Source organism: Euprymna scolopes, unplaced genomic scaffold (assembly GCF_053919585.1).
Source record: "Euprymna scolopes isolate OS-2025 unplaced genomic scaffold, ASM5391958v1 sca7, whole genome shotgun sequence".
Taxonomy (NCBI): domain Eukaryota; kingdom Metazoa; phylum Mollusca; class Cephalopoda; order Sepiida; family Sepiolidae; genus Euprymna; species Euprymna scolopes.
In genome coordinates, this window is record NW_027633768.1 from 111,018 (window position 1) to 128,818 (window position 17,801).

Below are 17,801 nucleotides of genomic sequence, written 5' to 3' on the forward strand. Positions count from 1 at the left end.
GGAGGAACTCCATGAGGGAGGCGAAAGGAGACGAGGAGGCTGCGACCTGGGAGGAGGCGCGGAAAAACCGTAGACGGCCGGTTAAGCGTTGGTGGGTCCCGGACGAGGGTCCCCCAACTGGAACGCAATCTGAGAGGAACAGCCCACAAAAGCCGTCGATGGAGGGCCTCAGAAAGGCAAAATCGGAGGAGGTAATAGTGGTGGATGGGTGCTCCCCGGGGTCAGGGAGGGCGTCAACGACGGAAGCAGTACCAGCCAGTGCGGAGGATTGGCCAGCCCTCACCAAGGACGATTCCCCAATTCCGGCTGCACAAAGAGAGGTGAAAACTGCATGGTCGGGCGCAAAGACAAGTGCGGCGGTTCCAGGAGGCAAGAAGAAGACCCCCCAGTACTACAAAGACCTCCTGGAAAATAATTTTAAGGAATATGCGTCCGGCAGCGTGATGAAGATTGTTCCAGGGGTACAAGAGGCCATACAGGAGCGGTCGATCGCCTTCCTCACCTTCGACGAGAAGGGGAAGGGACTCACCAGGATCCCGCAGGAGAAGATGGCGGAAATATTGGGAGAGCTGCGGATTCCGGCCCAGTATATGGTTCGGCGTTTTTTTGCCATGTGGGATATCCTTTTGCCATCAAGGGAGGTTGCAGAGAGACTGTCAAAAGGGGATCTCACATGGAAAGGATTTCGACTGAGGCCGGAATACAAGTCTAAGAGAAGGGCAGCTGTTACGATTAAAGGGGTGCCCAGCTTCATCTCGGAGGACCAGCTGGGTGCCACGATGTCCCAATATGGAGAGGTTGAAAGTGTGCAGCCGGTGATTGGGCCCCGTGGAATAAGGATGGGGGAGATTAAGCTCGAGATGAGGGTCGATAGGAAGGAGGTAGAAAAGATCCCCTCCCAACTATCTTGCGAGGGTTGGACCATGCTAGTTCTGGTAGAAGGGAGGAGACCGCACTGCTGGTCCTGCCAAAAACCGGGCCATGTGTCCCGCTTCTGTCCCAAAAGGATAGAGGAAGAGAAGAAGAACAAGGGGCAGAAGCCGGCCGAAGAAAAGGCAGTAGAAAGGAACGAGGCCGACACCTGGAGCAAGGTGGTGTCCAGGAGGACCAAGAAAATAGCTGAGGTGTCCGCTCCCACAACAACACCCAGAGGAGCGGCGGTGTCGGCCAAACGGAAGCTCAGGGTCAGCTCCTCCGAATCAGAAGGAGAAGAGGGAGGAGAATCCAAGAAGGATGCAAAAAGAGAAAAGACGGCAGAAGAAGACCCTGAGCATCCGCCAACAGCCCCCGATGAGGATGTCCAGGCCACCCCTCCCCTATTCAACACGCCTCCAGAGGAAAAGGAGCCGGGCGAAGCCCCTGAAACACCGATGGAGGCTGAGGAGCCAGTAAGAAAACTAACAGAGAAGCCGGCAGCCCCCAGAGAGGAGAAGACAAGGAAGTTTCCTTTCTGGCCGGGGGAAAGGATATGTGAAGTAAGGATGAGTGAGACGGTCAGCGACCTCAACGGAAGACAAAAAAAACATCTCAAGTCCCTCGAAAGCCTCTCAAAGGTGGACGAGAAGGAGGTCGCTGATCCCAGAAACTTCCCGGATGCTCCTCAGCTCATCACGTTCGTCCGGCCAAATAGGGGAGGGCGAGCGAAAGCCCTATGGAGGATGCTGGAGGCCAGCAAAACAGCGTTTAAGGGGCTGAAGATATTCGACGGGGAGCACCCATCACTAGGGCAAATAGCCAAGAAAAGTGAGGGGCGGGTCCCTATTTATGTTCACCCCTCCCTGTATAGGGCTCTAAAAATTACGTTTCCTCTGGACGTTGGGGGCCTGGCTAGAGACGGACGGCTTACGTCCGACCTGCTCTCGGGCAGTCTTGGCCAGGCCTTTGACGTCCTGTCCCCCGAGGACTTCAGACCCCTAGTTGACGAATTTTACTAGGTAGGGAAGCATGGCCACGGGCTTGAACCTGGCTAGTTTGAATGCGAGGGGCATGAGATCTCGAAGCAAAGCTGCTCGCGTGCTGAGGGATCTCGTGGCCCTTGAGGTAGATATAGCTGCGTTGCAGGAGACCCACTTTGTTGGGCCCGGGGATTGCAGTGTGCTGGTCAACGACTTTGACGTTTACTCAGCATACGGCAATCTCCGTAGCAGTGGGGTTTCTGTTCTAGTAAGTCGCACCCTGTCTGCGACGGTTACCGTTATCCACGCCGACGCTCATGGGAGGCTGGTCGTGGTCGATGTTGCCGTTAAAAGCGGCGTGTTCCGGATAGTGGCAGTTTATGCACCTAACATCCCCAGCGAGAGGGTTTCCTTTTTTCGGCGGGTGGAGGTGTTTCTCTCTTCGGGTCCGGAGCGGGTAGTCTTAATGGGGGACTGGAATGCCGTCCTGGACCCCAGCATAGATAAGGTCGGGGGGGTTAGAGGGTCGGGTTGGTGTGAAAGCAGCCTGTCTGACCTGATGGCCTCGTGCGATCTGGTCGATAGGTTCCGTCTGGATCACCCCGGGAGGGAGATGTGGACGTGGCATACTAGTGCGGCCTCCAGTCCAAGTACATACTTGGACAGGATGTTAATTAGAAGGGGCGACGTAGATTTTCTATCTTGTCCCACGTTCCACTGGCTAGGTCATTCGGACCACAAACTCGTGTTGGCCCGTTTGAAGTTAGGTAATAGGCCTAGGTTGGCTGGCTACTGGAAGTTGAACGCCTCCTTGTTGGAGTCGGAAGACTTCCGGGAGCGGCTGACAACACTAATCCAGAGGGAGTTAGTGGGGGCGGTTACCGGGAGTAGCTGGTGGGTTAAGCTTAAGGTCACCATTAGGCGCTTTTGTGTCCACTATAGCCAAAGCCTCGCGTTAGTTAGGGCTCGGACCAAAAGGCACTTAGACGATAGACTGACCCGGGCGGTGGCAGGGGGGGATTCCCTAGAACTAGCTCTAGTAAAGGAGGACCTGAATCGCTTGGCTAGCGAGCGATACACAGGTCAGGTAGTTAGAGCTAGGTTAAAAAGAGTCTCCAACGAAGCCGCGAACGTTGACGCTGTTGAGCGTGGGGCTGCTTTAAGACGTGGTTCGGATGGGTACATTCGGGAAGTGAAAGACCTGGAAGGGCGCTCTCTCGTGTCGGCGCGGGAGATCTGCAACGGGTTTCGACAACATCTGGAGGAGCGATTCACCCAACTACCCAGACTCCGCGGCCAGGAGTTTGGCGGCTATTTGGCTGGCTCGCCCCGCCTTACTGCGGACCGAGCGGCTAGCTGCGAGGGGATGGTTACGGAGCGTGAGGTCATTACTGCGTTGAAGCAGGTAGGCCTCAACAAATCTCCGGGACTTGATGGTTTGCCCTATGAATTGTTCTTGAGGCTGTCGCCCATGTTTGTGCCCCTTCTGACGGGCGTGTTTAACCACTGGTTTGTCACGGGCTCGATCCCGAGACAGGTAACCAAAGGAGTGGTCACGCTTCTGAAGAAGGGGAACCAACCTGGAGGGGGGAATCTAGACGATTACAGGCCGATCACTCTGCTTAACGCAGACGTGAAGATTTTGGCTCGCGTTCTCGCAAACCGGATGCAGGTTGTTATCGGTGACTTGATCGAACCGGATCAGAATTACGCTGTGAAGGGTCGATCAATTCAGAACAACTTGCACCTGGTGCGCTTGATCTTAGAGGGTTTAGAAGACGACACGGAAGCCGCGCTGATCAATTTGGATCAGTCCAAGGCGTTCGATAGGGTGGACCATGGGTTCCTGAGGTCTGTTGTGGAAACCGCCGGCTTTGGTCCGGACTTCCGCAAGTGGGTCTCTGCTCTGTATCGTGATCCCGCGGTAGTGGTGCAAGTCAACGGTAGGTTGTCGGAGTCCTTTGGGGTCTCTCGGTCGGTGCGGCAGGGCTGTCCGCTGTCGCCTCTGCTCTATGTCCTGGCGTTGGAGCCCTTCCTTCGCAAATTAAGGGACGAGGCGGCGAGACCAGTCCTACGCGGCATTGCTCTACCTGGCGGCCGATTTGCCAGGGTGTCCGCGTACGCTGATGACGTCACCGTTTTCGCAGCTTGTCGTAACGACATCGAAGCGGTGATAGAGGCGATCGCTGAGTACGAAGTTGTTACAGGGGCCGTGATCAATCGCAGCAAGTCCGTCGGCCTGCGGTTGAGCGCCTGGACCGGGGTAAACTCGCTTCCAGGTGCGTTCGGCTGGACTGATGGCCCGGTTAAGATCCTCGGCGTGTGGTTCGGGCCGGATCTCCAGTTGGACAAGAATTGGTCGGAGGTACAGACGAAGGTCGAATCGTCGGTCGTGTCTTGGATTCGAAGGAGGTTGTCCTTGAAGGGTCGTGCGGAGGCATGCGCCACTTACGTGTTTCCGCTGATCCTTTACCGTTTATCTGTTCTTCCCCTGCCTGCGGACCGCTGTAAGGCTTTAGAGCGCCTCCTTTTTAAACTGCTGTGGAAAGGAGGAAAGCCGTATGTCCGTAGACAGGTCTGTACGCAGAAACTTGGCGAGGGAGGCTTGGGAATGCCGGACTTGAAAAGTCACAAGCATGCTGAAAGACTGGCGTTCCTGAGTCGTACACTGTTAGAGGAGACGCACTGGGTACCAGCGGTGGAACAGGCTTTTCCGCAGCTCGTATCCGCCCCTGCCGCTGAAGGTCGCAGAAGACCAGCAGGGGATTCGCGTTTCTTCACCGAGTGCCGGGCTGCCCTTAGGGCGTTGCCGGGGTCCAGTGACCTTGCGCGGTCTAGGAGGAGGCTGTATCGGGATCTAGTGGTGGGGACCGCTAACGATCCGCTGGTGGAGCGGCTACATCTGTCGGGGGAGGAGGTTCTCTCGCTGTGGAGTTGGGCGCCTGCCAGCAGTCATTTAAATAATTCAGAATTTTCAGTAACGTGGAGACTGGTCCGGGACGCGTTGCCACTTTTCGACCGACTTGCCAGAGATTGCCGGGATAGAGAATTTTATTATCCCCCGTGCCCCCGCTGCAATGACGAGGAGGAGGATGAGACGAGGGAACACGCGTTCTTTCTTTGCAGCGGGGTGCGGAGTCTCTGGAGGTATGTCGAAGAGGTAACGGCTCGCATCGACCCCGAGCGGTCGGTGCCACTTGATTTAGCGTATGTGGTCGATAATGTGGACCCGCCGTTTTCTAGGGAGAAACGGTTGGTGTTTCTAGCGATACTAGCCGTAGCTAGGTTAGTGACGTGGGTTTCACGTCTAGACATCGTCTATGAGGGGCAGTCTGTTTCCGATCGGGATCTGGTTGTTCGTTTTAAGCACCAACTTAAAACGAAAATCAGATGCGATTGGGAAAGGTTGCCCCGCATCGACTTTGATAGAAGATGGGTGCACAACACTAGTTTGTGCATCCGACGAGGAGCCAGGTTCGAGTTCGTGCTTCCCCCTGGTTAGAATTGGTCCTAGGGTGCTGGGGTTGGTGTTTTCTATACTCGGAACCCACCCCAATGTATTTGTTAAACAAGAGTTTACTCTTGTCCATGGGTAGAAGCTAGGGTTAGTTAGGAGATGGTAACCACTTCGAGTGGAAGATGAGTATCTTTATTAGGGCCTAGACTAGGGATGTATGTGTGTCGATCCGGTCCCTGATTTATTTTTATTCGGCACTAGGAGAGCTTCCAAAGATGCCCACTCCCACTTGTTTGTTTTGTCCCCGGCCTTTGTTGCCCCTTATGCATTTTTATCTTGGAAGACGCCGTCCATTCCCGACGAACCCCCTCCACAAGTTATTTTTTCACCAGCAGTTTTTGCTGTCCCGTAGATCCTCCATTCCCCACTAGGGAGCGACCTGCTTGCTTTCACCTTTCCCTTCGGGGAGGGGACCGGAAGACAGTGGGCGTTCCACTAACGAGTAGAGAGTAGGATGGGAGGGTCCCTTACTAATCCGCCCCCATAGGCATTTTGTTAAGTTGTTTTCTTTTTCTTTCTTTTTGGGTGTATTTTAGCTTGCCCCCCTCCCCTTCATCTCACCCCCATTTATTTTTAAAAAAAAAAAAAAAAAAAAAAAAAAAAAAAAAAAAAAAAAAAAAAAAAACTTTTGTTTGTACATATATTTTTTGTTTTGTTTTATGTAAATACACTTTTTTTATTATTACAGAATGTATGAAGGTCGCCTGCCATCCCGTTAAGCTGGGGAGAATTAGTTTTGTTTTTTAAATAGGTCCTGGTAAGAATGTAAGGCGAATTGTAGAATGATAGTTCTCTAGTGTAGTCTTTTAATAAAGAACTTGTCTTTCAGTACAAGTCTAGCGTTAGCTTTAGTCAAGACCCGATTTCTTTTTTCCCCACACCCCCCTACTTGGCCCTGGTGCCTAAGTTGTTACGGACCCCAAATAAGGCCTTGGCAGTAGATAATGCCAAGGTCGGGGCCGTAACGACTAAATAAATTCTCGGCCTCTTCTGGCTAAGATCAAAGTGTAGTATCTGTTCTTATCAGCTTAATATCTGATAGGTCCCTCGCATGGAGGGATCACGATATTAAACTGATTTTTGGAACTCGGTCAAGGGTTAGGAGCTTGCTCCCCCTTCTCCACGGGTTGGCCTGGTATTGCACTGCCTCCAGGAGTTAACAGCCCCGATTCTGACCCCAGCTCGCTCGGGAAAGAGTCAGAAAACGCAATCCCAAAAACAGACTGACTACTACTTTGATCTTACTACTAAACTAAACGACTTTGTTGGTCCTTACTTCCCTTTACTTAGTTGTTGCTGGCTTTGCTTTCGTTCGCTTTCGGTTCGGTCCGCTCGGCTGGATGGACCGTTCGTTGGTCTCATTAGCTGGATGACGGAGGCGGGCGGGCGGCCCTCCTTGGCCGCTGCCTGCGATCGACGCTTCCACTAGTAGAGAGGGGCCGGGGGTAGGGGGGTCGTTGTCGCTCTGCCCGCAACCTTTGCCGCCCGGACCGGTCCACTGACGACCCCGGCCCCGGAGGGAGCCCCTTTATCGCTTCTCGGCCTCTTCTGGCTAAGATCAAAGTGTAGTATCTGTTCTTATCAGCTTAATATCTGATAGGTCCCTCGCATGGAGGGATCACGATATTAAACTGATTTTTGGAACTCGGTCAAGGGTTAGGAGCTTGCTCCCCCTTCTCCACGGGTTGGCCTGGTATTGCACTGCCTCCAGGAGTTAACAGCCCCGATTCTGACCCCAGCTCGCTCGGGAAAGAGTCAGAAAACGCAATCCCAAAAACAGACTGACTACTACTTTGATCTTACTACTAAACTAAACGACTTTGTTGGTCCTTACTTCCCTTTACTTAGTTGTTGCTGGCTTTGCTTTCGTTCGCTTTCGGTTCGGTCCGCTCGGCTGGATGGACCGTTCGTTGGTCTCATTAGCTGGATGACGGAGGCGGGCGGGCGGCCCTCCTTGGCCGCTGCCTGCGATCGACGCTTCCACTAGTAGAGAGGGGCCGGGGGTAGGGGGGTCGTTGTCGCTCTGCCCGCAACCTTTGCCGCCCGGACCGGTCCACTGACGACCCCGGCCCCGGAGGGAGCCCCTTTATCGCTTCTCGGCCTCTTCTGGCTAAGATCAAAGTGTAGTATCTGTTCTTATCAGCTTAATATCTGATAGGTCCCTCGCATGGAGGGATCACGATATTAAACTGATTTTTGGAACTCGGTCAAGGGTTAGGAGCTTGCTCCCCCTTCTCCACGGGTTGGCCTGGTATTGCACTGCCTCCAGGAGTTAACAGCCCCGATTCTGACCCCAGCTCGCTCGGGAAAGAGTCAGAAAACGCAATCCCAAAAACAGACTGACTACTACTTTGATCTTACTACTAAACTAAACGACTTTGTTGGTCCTTACTTCCCTTTACTTAGTTGTTGCTGGCTTTGCTTTCGTTCGCTTTCGGTTCGGTCCGCTCGGCTGGATGGACCGTTCGTTGGTCTCATTAGCTGGATGACGGAGGCGGGCGGGCGGCCCTCCTTGGCCGCTGCCTGCGATCGACGCTTCCACTAGTAGAGAGGGGCCGGGGGTAGGGGGGTCGTTGTCGCTCTGCCCGCAACCTTTGCCGCCCGGACCGGTCCACTGACGACCCCGGCCCCGGAGGGAGCCCCTTTATCGCTTCTCGGCCTCTTCTGGCTAAGATCAAAGTGTAGTATCTGTTCTTATCAGCTTAATATCTGATAGGTCCCTCGCATGGAGGGATCACGATATTAAACTGATTTTTGGAACTCGGTCAAGGGTTAGGAGCTTGCTCCCCCTTCTCCACGGGTTGGCCTGGTATTGCACTGCCTCCAGGAGTTAACAGCCCCGATTCTGACCCCAGCTCGCTCGGGAAAGAGTCAGAAAACGCAATCCCAAAAACAGACTGACTACTACTTTGATCTTACTACTAAACTAAACGACTTTGTTGGTCCTTACTTCCCTTTACTTAGTTGTTGCTGGCTTTGCTTTCGTTCGCTTTCGGTTCGGTCCGCTCGGCTGGATGGACCGTTCGTTGGTCTCATTAGCTGGATGACGGAGGCGGGCGGGCGGCCCTCCTTGGCCGCTGCCTGCGATCGACGCTTCCACTAGTAGAGAGGGGCCGGGGGTAGGGGGGTCGTTGTCGCTCTGCCCGCAACCTTTGCCGCCCGGACCGGTCCACTGACGACCCCGGCCCCGGAGGGAGCCCCTTTATCGCTTCTCGGCCTCTTCTGGCTAAGATCAAAGTGTAGTATCTGTTCTTATCAGCTTAATATCTGATAGGTCCCTCGCATGGAGGGATCACGATATTAAACTGATTTTTGGAACTCGGTCAAGGGTTAGGAGCTTGCTCCCCCTTCTCCACGGGTTGGCCTGGTATTGCACTGCCTCCAGGAGTTAACAGCCCCGATTCTGACCCCAGCTCGCTCGGGAAAGAGTCAGAAAACGCAATCCCAAAAACAGACTGACTACTACTTTGATCTTACTACTAAACTAAACGACTTTGTTGGTCCTTACTTCCCTTTACTTAGTTGTTGCTGGCTTTGCTTTCGTTCGCTTTCGGTTCGGTCCGCTCGGCTGGATGGACCGTTCGTTGGTCTCATTAGCTGGATGACGGAGGCGGGCGGGCGGCCCTCCTTGGCCGCTGCCTGCGATCGACGCTTCCACTAGTAGAGAGGGGCCGGGGGTAGGGGGGTCGTTGTCGCTCTGCCCGCAACCTTTGCCGCCCGGACCGGTCCACTGACGACCCCGGCCCCGGAGGGAGCCCCTTTATCGCTTCTCGGCCTCTTCTGGCTAAGATCAAAGTGTAGTATCTGTTCTTATCAGCTTAATATCTGATAGGTCCCTCGCATGGAGGGATCACGATATTAAACTGATTTTTGGAACTCGGTCAAGGGTTAGGAGCTTGCTCCCCCTTCTCCACGGGTTGGCCTGGTATTGCACTGCCTCCAGGAGTTAACAGCCCCGATTCTGACCCCAGCTCGCTCGGGAAAGAGTCAGAAAACGCAATCCCAAAAACAGACTGACTACTACTTTGATCTTACTACTAAACTAAACGACTTTGTTGGTCCTTACTTCCCTTTACTTAGTTGTTGCTGGCTTTGCTTTCGTTCGCTTTCGGTTCGGTCCGCTCGGCTGGATGGACCGTTCGTTGGTCTCATTAGCTGGATGACGGAGGCGGGCGGGCGGCCCTCCTTGGCCGCTGCCTGCGATCGACGCTTCCACTAGTAGAGAGGGGCCGGGGGTAGGGGGGTCGTTGTCGCTCTGCCCGCAACCTTTGCCGCCCGGACCGGTCCACTGACGACCCCGGCCCCGGAGGGAGCCCCTTTATCGCTTCTCGGCCTCTTCTGGCTAAGATCAAAGTGTAGTATCTGTTCTTATCAGCTTAATATCTGATAGGTCCCTCGCATGGAGGGATCACGATATTAAACTGATTTTTGGAACTCGGTCAAGGGTTAGGAGCTTGCTCCCCCTTCTCCACGGGTTGGCCTGGTATTGCACTGCCTCCAGGAGTTAACAGCCCCGATTCTGACCCCAGCTCGCTCGGGAAAGAGTCAGAAAACGCAATCCCAAAAACAGACTGACTACTACTTTGATCTTACTACTAAACTAAACGACTTTGTTGGTCCTTACTTCCCTTTACTTAGTTGTTGCTGGCTTTGCTTTCGTTCGCTTTCGGTTCGGTCCGCTCGGCTGGATGGACCGTTCGTTGGTCTCATTAGCTGGATGACGGAGGCGGGCGGGCGGCCCTCCTTGGCCGCTGCCTGCGATCGACGCTTCCACTAGTAGAGAGGGGCCGGGGGTAGGGGGGTCGTTGTCGCTCTGCCCGCAACCTTTGCCGCCCGGACCGGTCCACTGACGACCCCGGCCCCGGAGGGAGCCCCTTTATCGCTTCTCGGCCTCTTCTGGCTAAGATCAAAGTGTAGTATCTGTTCTTATCAGCTTAATATCTGATAGGTCCCTCGCATGGAGGGATCACGATATTAAACTGATTTTTGGAACTCGGTCAAGGGTTAGGAGCTTGCTCCCCCTTCTCCACGGGTTGGCCTGGTATTGCACTGCCTCCAGGAGTTAACAGCCCCGATTCTGACCCCAGCTCGCTCGGGAAAGAGTCAGAAAACGCAATCCCAAAAACAGACTGACTACTACTTTGATCTTACTACTAAACTAAACGACTTTGTTGGTCCTTACTTCCCTTTACTTAGTTGTTGCTGGCTTTGCTTTCGTTCGCTTTCGGTTCGGTCCGCTCGGCTGGATGGACCGTTCGTTGGTCTCATTAGCTGGATGACGGAGGCGGGCGGGCGGCCCTCCTTGGCCGCTGCCTGCGATCGACGCTTCCACTAGTAGAGAGGGGCCGGGGGTAGGGGGGTCGTTGTCGCTCTGCCCGCAACCTTTGCCGCCCGGACCGGTCCACTGACGACCCCGGCCCCGGAGGGAGCCCCTTTATCGCTTCTCGGCCTCTTCTGGCTAAGATCAAAGTGTAGTATCTGTTCTTATCAGCTTAATATCTGATAGGTCCCTCGCATGGAGGGATCACGATATTAAACTGATTTTTGGAACTCGGTCAAGGGTTAGGAGCTTGCTCCCCCTTCTCCACGGGTTGGCCTGGTATTGCACTGCCTCCAGGAGTTAACAGCCCCGATTCTGACCCCAGCTCGCTCGGGAAAGAGTCAGAAAACGCAATCCCAAAAACAGACTGACTACTACTTTGATCTTACTACTAAACTAAACGACTTTGTTGGTCCTTACTTCCCTTTACTTAGTTGTTGCTGGCTTTGCTTTCGTTCGCTTTCGGTTCGGTCCGCTCGGCTGGATGGACCGTTCGTTGGTCTCATTAGCTGGATGACGGAGGCGGGCGGGCGGCCCTCCTTGGCCGCTGCCTGCGATCGACGCTTCCACTAGTAGAGAGGGGCCGGGGGTAGGGGGGTCGTTGTCGCTCTGCCCGCAACCTTTGCCGCCCGGACCGGTCCACTGACGACCCCGGCCCCGGAGGGAGCCCCTTTATCGCTTCTCGGCCTCTTCTGGCTAAGATCAAAGTGTAGTATCTGTTCTTATCAGCTTAATATCTGATAGGTCCCTCGCATGGAGGGATCACGATATTAAACTGATTTTTGGAACTCGGTCAAGGGTTAGGAGCTTGCTCCCCCTTCTCCACGGGTTGGCCTGGTATTGCACTGCCTCCAGGAGTTAACAGCCCCGATTCTGACCCCAGCTCGCTCGGGAAAGAGTCAGAAAACGCAATCCCAAAAACAGACTGACTACTACTTTGATCTTACTACTAAACTAAACGACTTTGTTGGTCCTTACTTCCCTTTACTTAGTTGTTGCTGGCTTTGCTTTCGTTCGCTTTCGGTTCGGTCCGCTCGGCTGGATGGACCGTTCGTTGGTCTCATTAGCTGGATGACGGAGGCGGGCGGGCGGCCCTCCTTGGCCGCTGCCTGCGATCGACGCTTCCACTAGTAGAGAGGGGCCGGGGGTAGGGGGGTCGTTGTCGCTCTGCCCGCAACCTTTGCCGCCCGGACCGGTCCACTGACGACCCCGGCCCCGGAGGGAGCCCCTTTATCGCTTCTCGGCCTCTTCTGGCTAAGATCAAAGTGTAGTATCTGTTCTTATCAGCTTAATATCTGATAGGTCCCTCGCATGGAGGGATCACGATATTAAACTGATTTTTGGAACTCGGTCAAGGGTTAGGAGCTTGCTCCCCCTTCTCCACGGGTTGGCCTGGTATTGCACTGCCTCCAGGAGTTAACAGCCCCGATTCTGACCCCAGCTCGCTCGGGAAAGAGTCAGAAAACGCAATCCCAAAAACAGACTGACTACTACTTTGATCTTACTACTAAACTAAACGACTTTGTTGGTCCTTACTTCCCTTTACTTAGTTGTTGCTGGCTTTGCTTTCGTTCGCTTTCGGTTCGGTCCGCTCGGCTGGATGGACCGTTCGTTGGTCTCATTAGCTGGATGACGGAGGCGGGCGGGCGGCCCTCCTTGGCCGCTGCCTGCGATCGACGCTTCCACTAGTAGAGAGGGGCCGGGGGTAGGGGGGTCGTTGTCGCTCTGCCCGCAACCTTTGCCGCCCGGACCGGTCCACTGACGACCCCGGCCCCGGAGGGAGCCCCTTTATCGCTTCTCGGCCTCTTCTGGCTAAGATCAAAGTGTAGTATCTGTTCTTATCAGCTTAATATCTGATAGGTCCCTCGCATGGAGGGATCACGATATTAAACTGATTTTTGGAACTCGGTCAAGGGTTAGGAGCTTGCTCCCCCTTCTCCACGGGTTGGCCTGGTATTGCACTGCCTCCAGGAGTTAACAGCCCCGATTCTGACCCCAGCTCGCTCGGGAAAGAGTCAGAAAACGCAATCCCAAAAACAGACTGACTACTACTTTGATCTTACTACTAAACTAAACGACTTTGTTGGTCCTTACTTCCCTTTACTTAGTTGTTGCTGGCTTTGCTTTCGTTCGCTTTCGGTTCGGTCCGCTCGGCTGGATGGACCGTTCGTTGGTCTCATTAGCTGGATGACGGAGGCGGGCGGGCGGCCCTCCTTGGCCGCTGCCTGCGATCGACGCTTCCACTAGTAGAGAGGGGCCGGGGGTAGGGGGGTCGTTGTCGCTCTGCCCGCAACCTTTGCCGCCCGGACCGGTCCACTGACGACCCCGGCCCCGGAGGGAGCCCCTTTATCGCTTCTCGGCCTCTTCTGGCTAAGATCAAAGTGTAGTATCTGTTCTTATCAGCTTAATATCTGATAGGTCCCTCGCATGGAGGGATCACGATATTAAACTGATTTTTGGAACTCGGTCAAGGGTTAGGAGCTTGCTCCCCCTTCTCCACGGGTTGGCCTGGTATTGCACTGCCTCCAGGAGTTAACAGCCCCGATTCTGACCCCAGCTCGCTCGGGAAAGAGTCAGAAAACGCAATCCCAAAAACAGACTGACTACTACTTTGATCTTACTACTAAACTAAACGACTTTGTTGGTCCTTACTTCCCTTTACTTAGTTGTTGCTGGCTTTGCTTTCGTTCGCTTTCGGTTCGGTCCGCTCGGCTGGATGGACCGTTCGTTGGTCTCATTAGCTGGATGACGGAGGCGGGCGGGCGGCCCTCCTTGGCCGCTGCCTGCGATCGACGCTTCCACTAGTAGAGAGGGGCCGGGGGTAGGGGGGTCGTTGTCGCTCTGCCCGCAACCTTTGCCGCCCGGACCGGTCCACTGACGACCCCGGCCCCGGAGGGAGCCCCTTTATCGCTTCTCGGCCTCTTCTGGCTAAGATCAAAGTGTAGTATCTGTTCTTATCAGCTTAATATCTGATAGGTCCCTCGCATGGAGGGATCACGATATTAAACTGATTTTTGGAACTCGGTCAAGGGTTAGGAGCTTGCTCCCCCTTCTCCACGGGTTGGCCTGGTATTGCACTGCCTCCAGGAGTTAACAGCCCCGATTCTGACCCCAGCTCGCTCGGGAAAGAGTCAGAAAACGCAATCCCAAAAACAGACTGACTACTACTTTGATCTTACTACTAAACTAAACGACTTTGTTGGTCCTTACTTCCCTTTACTTAGTTGTTGCTGGCTTTGCTTTCGTTCGCTTTCGGTTCGGTCCGCTCGGCTGGATGGACCGTTCGTTGGTCTCATTAGCTGGATGACGGAGGCGGGCGGGCGGCCCTCCTTGGCCGCTGCCTGCGATCGACGCTTCCACTAGTAGAGAGGGGCCGGGGGTAGGGGGGTCGTTGTCGCTCTGCCCGCAACCTTTGCCGCCCGGACCGGTCCACTGACGACCCCGGCCCCGGAGGGAGCCCCTTTATCGCTTCTCGGCCTCTTCTGGCTAAGATCAAAGTGTAGTATCTGTTCTTATCAGCTTAATATCTGATAGGTCCCTCGCATGGAGGGATCACGATATTAAACTGATTTTTGGAACTCGGTCAAGGGTTAGGAGCTTGCTCCCCCTTCTCCACGGGTTGGCCTGGTATTGCACTGCCTCCAGGAGTTAACAGCCCCGATTCTGACCCCAGCTCGCTCGGGAAAGAGTCAGAAAACGCAATCCCAAAAACAGACTGACTACTACTTTGATCTTACTACTAAACTAAACGACTTTGTTGGTCCTTACTTCCCTTTACTTAGTTGTTGCTGGCTTTGCTTTCGTTCGCTTTCGGTTCGGTCCGCTCGGCTGGATGGACCGTTCGTTGGTCTCATTAGCTGGATGACGGAGGCGGGCGGGCGGCCCTCCTTGGCCGCTGCCTGCGATCGACGCTTCCACTAGTAGAGAGGGGCCGGGGGTAGGGGGGTCGTTGTCGCTCTGCCCGCAACCTTTGCCGCCCGGACCGGTCCACTGACGACCCCGGCCCCGGAGGGAGCCCCTTTATCGCTTCTCGGCCTCTTCTGGCTAAGATCAAAGTGTAGTATCTGTTCTTATCAGCTTAATATCTGATAGGTCCCTCGCATGGAGGGATCACGATATTAAACTGATTTTTGGAACTCGGTCAAGGGTTAGGAGCTTGCTCCCCCTTCTCCACGGGTTGGCCTGGTATTGCACTGCCTCCAGGAGTTAACAGCCCCGATTCTGACCCCAGCTCGCTCGGGAAAGAGTCAGAAAACGCAATCCCAAAAACAGACTGACTACTACTTTGATCTTACTACTAAACTAAACGACTTTGTTGGTCCTTACTTCCCTTTACTTAGTTGTTGCTGGCTTTGCTTTCGTTCGCTTTCGGTTCGGTCCGCTCGGCTGGATGGACCGTTCGTTGGTCTCATTAGCTGGATGACGGAGGCGGGCGGGCGGCCCTCCTTGGCCGCTGCCTGCGATCGACGCTTCCACTAGTAGAGAGGGGCCGGGGGTAGGGGGGTCGTTGTCGCTCTGCCCGCAACCTTTGCCGCCCGGACCGGTCCACTGACGACCCCGGCCCCGGAGGGAGCCCCTTTATCGCTTCTCGGCCTCTTCTGGCTAAGATCAAAGTGTAGTATCTGTTCTTATCAGCTTAATATCTGATAGGTCCCTCGCATGGAGGGATCACGATATTAAACTGATTTTTGGAACTCGGTCAAGGGTTAGGAGCTTGCTCCCCCTTCTCCACGGGTTGGCCTGGTATTGCACTGCCTCCAGGAGTTAACAGCCCCGATTCTGACCCCAGCTCGCTCGGGAAAGAGTCAGAAAACGCAATCCCAAAAACAGACTGACTACTACTTTGATCTTACTACTAAACTAAACGACTTTGTTGGTCCTTACTTCCCTTTACTTAGTTGTTGCTGGCTTTGCTTTCGTTCGCTTTCGGTTCGGTCCGCTCGGCTGGATGGACCGTTCGTTGGTCTCATTAGCTGGATGACGGAGGCGGGCGGGCGGCCCTCCTTGGCCGCTGCCTGCGATCGACGCTTCCACTAGTAGAGAGGGGCCGGGGGTAGGGGGGTCGTTGTCGCTCTGCCCGCAACCTTTGCCGCCCGGACCGGTCCACTGACGACCCCGGCCCCGGAGGGAGCCCCTTTATCGCTTCTCGGCCTCTTCTGGCTAAGATCAAAGTGTAGTATCTGTTCTTATCAGCTTAATATCTGATAGGTCCCTCGCATGGAGGGATCACGATATTAAACTGATTTTTGGAACTCGGTCAAGGGTTAGGAGCTTGCTCCCCCTTCTCCACGGGTTGGCCTGGTATTGCACTGCCTCCAGGAGTTAACAGCCCCGATTCTGACCCCAGCTCGCTCGGGAAAGAGTCAGAAAACGCAATCCCAAAAACAGACTGACTACTACTTTGATCTTACTACTAAACTAAACGACTTTGTTGGTCCTTACTTCCCTTTACTTAGTTGTTGCTGGCTTTGCTTTCGTTCGCTTTCGGTTCGGTCCGCTCGGCTGGATGGACCGTTCGTTGGTCTCATTAGCTGGATGACGGAGGCGGGCGGGCGGCCCTCCTTGGCCGCTGCCTGCGATCGACGCTTCCACTAGTAGAGAGGGGCCGGGGGTAGGGGGGTCGTTGTCGCTCTGCCCGCAACCTTTGCCGCCCGGACCGGTCCACTGACGACCCCGGCCCCGGAGGGAGCCCCTTTATCGCTTCTCGGCCTCTTCTGGCTAAGATCAAAGTGTAGTATCTGTTCTTATCAGCTTAATATCTGATAGGTCCCTCGCATGGAGGGATCACGATATTAAACTGATTTTTGGAACTCGGTCAAGGGTTAGGAGCTTGCTCCCCCTTCTCCACGGGTTGGCCTGGTATTGCACTGCCTCCAGGAGTTAACAGCCCCGATTCTGACCCCAGCTCGCTCGGGAAAGAGTCAGAAAACGCAATCCCAAAAACAGACTGACTACTACTTTGATCTTACTACTAAACTAAACGACTTTGTTGGTCCTTACTTCCCTTTACTTAGTTGTTGCTGGCTTTGCTTTCGTTCGCTTTCGGTTCGGTCCGCTCGGCTGGATGGACCGTTCGTTGGTCTCATTAGCTGGATGACGGAGGCGGGCGGGCGGCCCTCCTTGGCCGCTGCCTGCGATCGACGCTTCCACTAGTAGAGAGGGGCCGGGGGTAGGGGGGTCGTTGTCGCTCTGCCCGCAACCTTTGCCGCCCGGACCGGTCCACTGACGACCCCGGCCCCGGAGGGAGCCCCTTTATCGCTTCTCGGCCTCTTCTGGCTAAGATCAAAGTGTAGTATCTGTTCTTATCAGCTTAATATCTGATAGGTCCCTCGCATGGAGGGATCACGATATTAAACTGATTTTTGGAACTCGGTCAAGGGTTAGGAGCTTGCTCCCCCTTCTCCACGGGTTGGCCTGGTATTGCACTGCCTCCAGGAGTTAACAGCCCCGATTCTGACCCCAGCTCGCTCGGGAAAGAGTCAGAAAACGCAATCCCAAAAACAGACTGACTACTACTTTGATCTTACTACTAAACTAAACGACTTTGTTGGTCCTTACTTCCCTTTACTTAGTTGTTGCTGGCTTTGCTTTCGTTCGCTTTCGGTTCGGTCCGCTCGGCTGGATGGACCGTTCGTTGGTCTCATTAGCTGGATGACGGAGGCGGGCGGGCGGCCCTCCTTGGCCGCTGCCTGCGATCGACGCTTCCACTAGTAGAGAGGGGCCGGGGGTAGGGGGGTCGTTGTCGCTCTGCCCGCAACCTTTGCCGCCCGGACCGGTCCACTGACGACCCCGGCCCCGGAGGGAGCCCCTTTATCGCTTCTCGGCCTCTTCTGGCTAAGATCAAAGTGTAGTATCTGTTCTTATCAGCTTAATATCTGATAGGTCCCTCGCATGGAGGGATCACGATATTAAACTGATTTTTGGAACTCGGTCAAGGGTTAGGAGCTTGCTCCCCCTTCTCCACGGGTTGGCCTGGTATTGCACTGCCTCCAGGAGTTAACAGCCCCGATTCTGACCCCAGCTCGCTCGGGAAAGAGTCAGAAAACGCAATCCCAAAAACAGACTGACT

The 17,801-nt window shown here is 54.6% G+C and overlaps 21 non-coding genes across 21 annotated transcripts; all 21 read left to right on the top strand.

The window, feature by feature from the left end:
- Nucleotides 1-6,384: 6,384 nt before the first annotated feature.
- Nucleotides 6,385-6,585, top strand: LOC145275499 (U2 spliceosomal RNA). Its single transcript, XR_013867321.1, has one exon. It is a non-coding gene; the product is annotated as a U2 spliceosomal RNA (small nuclear RNA).
- Nucleotides 6,586-6,942: 357 nt separating this feature from the next.
- On the top strand, nucleotides 6,943-7,143 carry LOC145275612 (U2 spliceosomal RNA). The gene has a single exon (XR_013867398.1). It is a non-coding gene; the product is annotated as a U2 spliceosomal RNA (small nuclear RNA).
- Nucleotides 7,144-7,500: 357 nt separating this feature from the next.
- Nucleotides 7,501-7,701, top strand: LOC145275613 (U2 spliceosomal RNA). The gene has a single exon (XR_013867399.1). It is a non-coding gene; the product is annotated as a U2 spliceosomal RNA (small nuclear RNA).
- Nucleotides 7,702-8,058: 357 nt separating this feature from the next.
- Nucleotides 8,059-8,259, top strand: LOC145275614 (U2 spliceosomal RNA). Its single transcript, XR_013867400.1, has one exon. It is a non-coding gene; the product is annotated as a U2 spliceosomal RNA (small nuclear RNA).
- Nucleotides 8,260-8,616: 357 nt separating this feature from the next.
- On the top strand, nucleotides 8,617-8,817 carry LOC145275616 (U2 spliceosomal RNA). Its single transcript, XR_013867402.1, has one exon. It is a non-coding gene; the product is annotated as a U2 spliceosomal RNA (small nuclear RNA).
- A 357-nt stretch (nucleotides 8,818-9,174) lies between these two features.
- On the top strand, nucleotides 9,175-9,375 carry LOC145275617 (U2 spliceosomal RNA). Its single transcript, XR_013867403.1, has one exon. It is a non-coding gene; the product is annotated as a U2 spliceosomal RNA (small nuclear RNA).
- A 357-nt stretch (nucleotides 9,376-9,732) lies between these two features.
- Nucleotides 9,733-9,933, top strand: LOC145275618 (U2 spliceosomal RNA). Its single transcript, XR_013867404.1, has one exon. It is a non-coding gene; the product is annotated as a U2 spliceosomal RNA (small nuclear RNA).
- Nucleotides 9,934-10,290: 357 nt separating this feature from the next.
- Nucleotides 10,291-10,491, top strand: LOC145275619 (U2 spliceosomal RNA). Its single transcript, XR_013867405.1, has one exon. It is a non-coding gene; the product is annotated as a U2 spliceosomal RNA (small nuclear RNA).
- Nucleotides 10,492-10,848: 357 nt separating this feature from the next.
- Nucleotides 10,849-11,049, top strand: LOC145275621 (U2 spliceosomal RNA). The gene has a single exon (XR_013867406.1). It is a non-coding gene; the product is annotated as a U2 spliceosomal RNA (small nuclear RNA).
- Nucleotides 11,050-11,406: 357 nt separating this feature from the next.
- On the top strand, nucleotides 11,407-11,607 carry LOC145275622 (U2 spliceosomal RNA). Its single transcript, XR_013867407.1, has one exon. It is a non-coding gene; the product is annotated as a U2 spliceosomal RNA (small nuclear RNA).
- A 357-nt stretch (nucleotides 11,608-11,964) lies between these two features.
- On the top strand, nucleotides 11,965-12,165 carry LOC145275623 (U2 spliceosomal RNA). The gene has a single exon (XR_013867408.1). It is a non-coding gene; the product is annotated as a U2 spliceosomal RNA (small nuclear RNA).
- A 357-nt stretch (nucleotides 12,166-12,522) lies between these two features.
- LOC145275624 (U2 spliceosomal RNA) lies at nucleotides 12,523-12,723 on the top strand. The gene has a single exon (XR_013867409.1). It is a non-coding gene; the product is annotated as a U2 spliceosomal RNA (small nuclear RNA).
- Nucleotides 12,724-13,080: 357 nt separating this feature from the next.
- On the top strand, nucleotides 13,081-13,281 carry LOC145275625 (U2 spliceosomal RNA). The gene has a single exon (XR_013867410.1). It is a non-coding gene; the product is annotated as a U2 spliceosomal RNA (small nuclear RNA).
- Nucleotides 13,282-13,638: 357 nt separating this feature from the next.
- Nucleotides 13,639-13,839, top strand: LOC145275626 (U2 spliceosomal RNA). Its single transcript, XR_013867411.1, has one exon. It is a non-coding gene; the product is annotated as a U2 spliceosomal RNA (small nuclear RNA).
- Nucleotides 13,840-14,196: 357 nt separating this feature from the next.
- Nucleotides 14,197-14,397, top strand: LOC145275628 (U2 spliceosomal RNA). The gene has a single exon (XR_013867413.1). It is a non-coding gene; the product is annotated as a U2 spliceosomal RNA (small nuclear RNA).
- A 357-nt stretch (nucleotides 14,398-14,754) lies between these two features.
- On the top strand, nucleotides 14,755-14,955 carry LOC145275629 (U2 spliceosomal RNA). Its single transcript, XR_013867414.1, has one exon. It is a non-coding gene; the product is annotated as a U2 spliceosomal RNA (small nuclear RNA).
- A 357-nt stretch (nucleotides 14,956-15,312) lies between these two features.
- On the top strand, nucleotides 15,313-15,513 carry LOC145275630 (U2 spliceosomal RNA). Its single transcript, XR_013867415.1, has one exon. It is a non-coding gene; the product is annotated as a U2 spliceosomal RNA (small nuclear RNA).
- Nucleotides 15,514-15,870: 357 nt separating this feature from the next.
- Nucleotides 15,871-16,071, top strand: LOC145275632 (U2 spliceosomal RNA). Its single transcript, XR_013867416.1, has one exon. It is a non-coding gene; the product is annotated as a U2 spliceosomal RNA (small nuclear RNA).
- Nucleotides 16,072-16,428: 357 nt separating this feature from the next.
- LOC145275633 (U2 spliceosomal RNA) lies at nucleotides 16,429-16,629 on the top strand. The gene has a single exon (XR_013867417.1). It is a non-coding gene; the product is annotated as a U2 spliceosomal RNA (small nuclear RNA).
- Nucleotides 16,630-16,986: 357 nt separating this feature from the next.
- On the top strand, nucleotides 16,987-17,187 carry LOC145275634 (U2 spliceosomal RNA). The gene has a single exon (XR_013867418.1). It is a non-coding gene; the product is annotated as a U2 spliceosomal RNA (small nuclear RNA).
- Nucleotides 17,188-17,544: 357 nt separating this feature from the next.
- On the top strand, nucleotides 17,545-17,745 carry LOC145275635 (U2 spliceosomal RNA). Its single transcript, XR_013867419.1, has one exon. It is a non-coding gene; the product is annotated as a U2 spliceosomal RNA (small nuclear RNA).
- The last annotated feature ends 56 nt before the right edge of the window (nucleotides 17,746-17,801 follow it).